Genomic DNA, 6,580 nt, shown 5'->3' on the forward strand with positions numbered 1-6,580 from the left:
TCAGCCACCTTGGACAGGCCCCTTCACCAAAGGGTTCTGGAGTCTCAAATTGCAACACAACAGGCACCCTTGGTAGAGCCCCACCAGGATGCCTTCACAGCAAAGGCTGTAGCAACTTCCTCTCATGCCTCTTGGGATCTCAGCCACCCAGGTTGGCCATAAATCAGCCATAGGGTTTTGCTGCAAGAGCCTATTTCCTTATCCCCACACCATATGCCCCCCAGCCAGTAGTTGCTGGCCACGTGCTGGGTTCTCCTGGTACATGAAGCTTTCACAGACCCTGAACCTCTGGTCCACTGCACCCAGTTGTCTACTGTGCTCTAGGTCATAAAAGCAGCACCTAAGTTCGGTGTGGCCACCAAGTCCTCTTGGTACAGGATACAGCCACCTCTGTCCTCTGGCATATTCCACCTGCAGGAGGAGCAAGTCTTCCCATCCTCAGTTCCTTGACAAATGTCAAAGTGCTGAAGGGTCACTCCTCCCTCCAGACTTCCTGACTACTGGGGGAGTCCCTTGGGATGAACTGAATGAGCAGCAGTGGGAGTTTGTCACCACTATCATGAGTAATAGAGTTTACTTTGGGTTTTTTTGTTGTTTTGTTTTTTTTTAAATAGAGCTTACTTTGGAGCTGCTGCTTTCTGCTTCTTGACCAGAGTATCCTATTCAACACATCAGGCCAAACTTCAGGCAGCCATCTTAACACCCGATGCTTCTGGCCAACAAATAGTCCCAACTGCACATTTTCACAAATTCTTGAGCCACTGACCCTTTGGGTAAAGGACTCTGGGAAATTCTTGCTTCACAGATACCCCAAGTATAAATCAGTAGTGGTGAACCTATGGCACACACGCCCCAGCCAGCTGTTTGATATCATTGAAGACTCTAAAAGGTACGCCATCACTGCTATAAATCAAGACCACAGATGTCTCTGTGTATACTCAGGTCACAAAAGATGCCTCAACAAGATTATCCTCAACCTAGCCTGAGTTTCAGGTGTTACTAATAGTGACCAAGGCATTGATGGCCTTAAGCCTCATACTACCTCTTCTTGTGCACATATCTGGACAGGTACTTAGGCCTGGGTGCTCCCCATGGCTCAGGTGCAATTCATGCCATGCAACTCCCTTGCTGTACTTAGAAGCCCTCACACTGACCCCACCTCCAGCCCAGCCTCCTGTCCTTGCTCTCTCAAGCCATTTTGGACCTGTGCAAAGGCCTGTTGAACTCTTCCCCAGAGACCTCAACTATGTCAGTAAACTTTCTGATAGAAAGATCTGCAAAGGAATTTTAAGCTTTTTAATCAAACTACTACTAATAATATTGGCCTTGTTACACTGACATATAAAAGTAATGAAATAAATAATTTCATGGTAAAATAATGAGGATCCAAGATGTGTAATATAAGAAAAAAAAGAGACAGTAATAACAACAAATAACCATCTAGCCCTAAATTTGAATTAGAAATATCATTGCAAACTTATAATGTACTTTGATATTTTTTAAATTACCATGCTTCAGAGTAAACAAATAATTGATTTGGGGAAGTTTGACTTTATACAGTTATTCCCATAAATCCTGAAGAAATAACTAGTAACAGAATGTCACCATCTTACGTGTTATGATTTGATCTGAAATGTTCCCCCCAAAGTGGGAAGGTGGTTGGATCATGGAGGTGCTTTACTCACTGGTGGATTCATCAACTGGTGGCTGAAGTGGCTGAGCATGCTGTTGGAAGGTGGAGCCTGGTCAGAAGAGATGGGTCACTGGGGTCATGACCTGGAAGGATATATCTCCCTCCCCAGCTCCTCCTTTATCTCTCTGCTTCCAGGTTGCCATGATATGAGCAGCTTTTTTCTGCCCAGACCTTTCCATCATGCCATTTCTGCATTGCAGCCAGCTGACTATGGACTGAATCTTCTAAAACCATGAACTTAAAACTCCTCCTTTAAGTTGTGGTGTCAGGTAATGTGTCTCAGCAATGAGAAAAGTGACAATGATCCTCAATGGAAATATGTAACACTCACTTATGAAGTATTCTGCCCTCTTCCCAAACTGAACTAATTAGTTTCTATCTCTTAGTTTGCAGGAAATTCGAGGGACAGAAGGATTCCAAGCAAACAGCATAATCACAAATACGACAAACTTTACCATATGTATGAAATGATTTCAATAAATAAATTGCAAAGAAAGAAGTTTGGGGAGGGACATTATAGATAAAAATATTTAAGAGACCTGTTGGACAAATGCATTGTTACGGTTTATATTTAGATGACCCCCAAAGCCTCATGCACTCATAGGTGGGGGCTTTGGGGAGGTGATTTGATCATGGGCGCGTGATACTCACCAGTGGGTTAGTCTACTGGTGAGCTTATGGGTAAATGTGATGTTGGGAGGTGGAGCAGGGTCGGAGGAGGTGGGTCACTGGAAGCAACATGGCCTGGAAGGGTATATCTCCTGCCCTTCTCCTCCCTTCAAGCTCTGCTTCCCCACTGCCCTGCCATCAGCAGCTTCTCCTGTGCCATTGCCATCTTGCCTTGGAGACACCTGACTATGGACTGAAATCTCTAAAAACTGTGAGCCAAAAATAAACTCTTCCTCCTTTAAGTTTAAGTGTCAGGTGTTGGGTCTCAGTAATAAGAAAGTGACTAAGACATGTATTGTGTGTACCTGGTTTGAACATGGACTTACATAAACCGGTACTAAAAAAATAATGTATGAAGCCAGGCATATTGGACACATCTGTAATCTCAGCACTTTGGGAGGCTGAGGCAGGAGGATTATGAGTTCAAGTCCTACATGTGAGAGTGTCTCAATATTTTAAAACAAAAAGGAGTGGAGATGTAGTTCAGTGTGAAGGCCCTGGATTCAAACACTAATACCAATTTTAAAAATGAGACAAATAGAAGAATCTGAACTGGCTATTTGATGGCAACAAAGAGTTTAGTGAATATTCATGTGGGATGATAGTTTTGTAATTAAATTTCTAGTAGAAATGGTGATTATAATCGTATATTTCAAAATTATTTAAAGAGTAAATGTTAAATGTCCTCATCACATAAGATTTATAAGTCTGTGAGGTGATGTGTTAATTAGCTTACTTTAATCATTCTACAATGTAAATATGTATCAAAACATCATATCATATCCCAAAATACATATTTGTCAATTAAAAATAAGATCTTTCTGCTGGGTGTAGTGATGCACACCTGTAATCCCAGCACTTGGGAGGCTGAGGCCAGAGGATTGCTGTAAGTTCAAGGCCAGCCTGGGCTACATAGAGAGTTCAAGGCCAACCTGCACTACAAAATAAGACCCTGTCTCAAAAAAATCTTTCTAAAAATGACTCTTGACTAGGATGGAGGGAAATAGGTGAAAAGAAATCAGTGTATAATTGAAATTGCTTGATAGGCAATCAGGGTTCATTATAATATGTTCTCTATCTCCATGTATCTCTGAAACTCGTCCATACGAGAAAGCTAAATGAGAAAAGTAGGAAGGAGTAGGTCCTGGCTCAGTCCTTTCATTTTTCTTTCCATCCCGCACCTGATGCTCCCGGAGTCATTTTGTTTATATTTATTGTTTTTCCACCAAGATATGAGCTCAAGAGGAAGGGATGTAGCTGTTTTGCCACTGCTCTATCTCCAGTGTCTGTGTGTTGAGTGCATAAAGAAAGCCAGAGACTGACAACAGCACTTCCACCCCAAGTGAATAAAGACAGCCACCATCCAGGACAATTCATGTGATCATGTACAATTAAACAAGCCCACCATCCACCTCTTGGAGAACCACTCAAGGGGTTATGGAGGCTTCCACCTAGATTTCAAAAGAAGGCCTGGGAGGCCAGGCTAAAACATGTGACAGGTCACAGTCCTTGTCAGGGGCCCAAAAGGGCAATTCATGAAGCTGTTAGAGTGAAGCTGAAGGGGCATTGGAGAGCCCAGGAAGTTGATGTCAAAAATGTGGAGGATCTTCTGAGAAAATCTGCAGGTTGTGAGGATAGCCAGCCCAAGAGTGAGGCCAGGTAGGCTGCAACCAGCAAGGTCATCAGAAGGAGCCATCCAAATGCTTCGGAAATCACATGTCCCCACAGCTTGCCCAAGTTCTGGACATGGAGCTATGAGATTTAATGTTTGCCCTACAGGGTTTCAGTCTTGCTTTGGTTTGCTTTCTTTCTCTTCTCCCATTCCTCCCTTTTTAAATGAGAATGTTTACCCTGTGCCATTGTATGTTGGAAATTTTTAACTTTCTCCTTTTTTTACAGGAGCTTACAGCTAAGAGTTTGCCTTGAATCTCAGAGGAGACTGGACTTGTCAACAGTGCTGACTTTGACAATCCTTAGAGATGGACTAAATGAATTTTTGCATAATGAGATGGACATTACCCTTTTGGGGGCCAGGGTCCAGAAAGCTATGGTTTAGATCTAAAAAGTCCCCCCAACATCTCAGGTACTCAGGTGTAAGGCTTTTGGAAGGTGATTGCTCAGTCATAGGGGCACTACATTTATCAGTGGACTAATGCATCGATGAGCTCATGACTGAATTTGCTGTTAGGAGGGGAGCCTGGTTGGAGGTAGGTCACTGGGGGCAAGACCTGGAAAGGTATATTATTGTCCCCAGCTCTTTCCTTCTGTCTCTGCTTCCTGGCAGCCACAGATTGAGCAGCTTTCCTCTGCCATTCCTTTCCACCATGCTGTCTCTGCCTTGGAGCCAGCCAACCATGAACTGAACCCACTAGAAATTGTGAAATAAAACTTTCCCCTTTAACGTCTATCCAGGTGTCAGGTATTTTTGTCCCAGTGATATGAAAGCGACTAATACACCCACACACCACATCCACAAATGTAAAAGAAGAGGAGAGGCTTAGCAACTATTTAAAACACAAACTTGGTGGTGTATCCCAGGACTTGGAATCCCAGCACTTGGGAAGCTGAGGGATGAAGAATGCTGTGAGTCTGGGGCCAGCCTGGGCTACAGAGTGAGTTCAAGTCCAGCCTGAACTACATAGCAAGACCTTGTCTCAAAAAAACCAAAAACAACCAAAGCAAGATCCTGTTTCAAAAAAATAATAATAATAATAAAACACCCTCTTGGGGAACTGTGGGCTAGAATGTGGCTATTGGTGGCCTAATGAATATTAATTTTCCATTACTTCACAAATAGAATCTCAGTTTTGCACAGCATGGTACTTTACACGTGTAGTTGGAAAACAACATTTTCCCAGGTCCCCTTGGAACTAGAGCTGGTCCTCTAAAACACTTTAGGCCAACATAATGTAAAAAAGTCACAAAGCCTACTTCTGAAAAAGTTTCTTAACATGTGGTTGATTGAGCAAATCTTCCCCCATTCTACCTGGAATGTGGATGTGATTCTGTCAATGGGGCATTCTTCTTGCAATCAGGAAGCATCATCATCATCATCGTCATCATTATCATCATATAAAGGGGGACTCTAGAAACCTGGTAGCATTAGAGGACCCTAGATAGCCAACTTCTGGACTTCCTTGTTCTGAGGGGAGGGACTATATTAGGTTACGGCACAGTAATAAAGTTTCTGTTGCACTGAAGTTGATGCCAATTCTGACAGTAATATGTTACTGTAATAGTTTGTTTGGTTTTGTGTGGGGTTTTTTTTGGTACTGGGGATCGAACTCAGGTCCTTGCGCTTGCGCAGCAGATGGTGAAACCACTGAGCTAAATCCCCAGCCCTGTTACTGTAATAGTTAAACTGGTAAAAAGAACAGTGTGAGCACAACCTTAGAAAGGTTAGCAGTCTAACAATGCACCAAATTGCAGACGTACCCCTTAGAGCCCAGACTTTGGCCACCATTCTCTTGTTCAGCCAGTCAGCAAATCTGAAGGGGCTGAGTCCATAGCTACACCACAGAAAAACATGGGACCCCTAAAACACTCTGTCATCAAAAACTGAGGTAGGTTGAAAGATGGTAGGGACTGTGCTAAGAGGCAAGAGTAACCAATGTTACAGGCTCTAATTCAGTGTGACTATTCAGGCATTTAATAATTATAATACCATGAACCAAGAGACTCATGTAAAGGTACAAGATCCCAATGATGAATGTAACTGTATTGTATACCTAAAATGTACCAATAAACTTAATGGGAAAAAAATAATTATAATACCAGTTGTTTTAAGTTGGCAAGAGGCCCTGAGTTCATTGTGCACTCAAAAGAGTTAACAATAAAGGCAACAAAAAGTAGTAATAGGGAAACTGTTTAATTCTCCATTTGTCTGAACAAGCAGAATGTATTTTTATAAGTACTATATATTGCATTAGTGTTCAATCAGAGGAGAGATATAATTATATGTACGCTACAGGAATTGGACTCCATACACTCAGAACATACAGGAAATAGTTGACAGTTCCTATAAGGCATATATTTGTATCTGATGATGCAAAGGGGCAGGCAGTTGGGAAGGGAAGATGGATGAAAGTGAGGACAATGACCAGCTGAAACTTGGGCTGGAGCTCAGGATAAGCTTCAGCCTTTAATTTTGGAGCCCGAGGAGGCAGGTAGAACAGTTGCAGGTTCTTTGCTGCTCTCACCACCCAAAAGAGCCAATGG

At 42.6% G+C, this 6,580-nt stretch overlaps 1 protein-coding gene across 1 annotated transcript in view; it reads left to right on the plus strand.

The window, feature by feature from the left end:
* The window catches only part of Znf16 (zinc finger protein 16), a 59,114-nt gene extending 54,347 nt beyond the window's left edge, over positions 1 to 4,767 (plus strand). The window contains exon 6 of the mRNA XM_087184842.1: positions 1,829 to 4,767. The gene's annotated coding sequence lies outside the window, so the exon portion shown is untranslated. The remainder of the gene's footprint in view (positions 1 to 1,828) is intronic.
* Positions 4,768 to 6,580: the final 1,813 nt, after the last annotated feature.

The sequence above is a fragment of the Heterocephalus glaber genome, unplaced genomic scaffold (genome assembly GCF_053883595.1).
Source record: "Heterocephalus glaber isolate CG9 unplaced genomic scaffold, H.glaber_assembly_v1.0 deba00000281, whole genome shotgun sequence".
NCBI lineage: Eukaryota > Metazoa > Chordata > Mammalia > Rodentia > Bathyergidae > Heterocephalus > Heterocephalus glaber.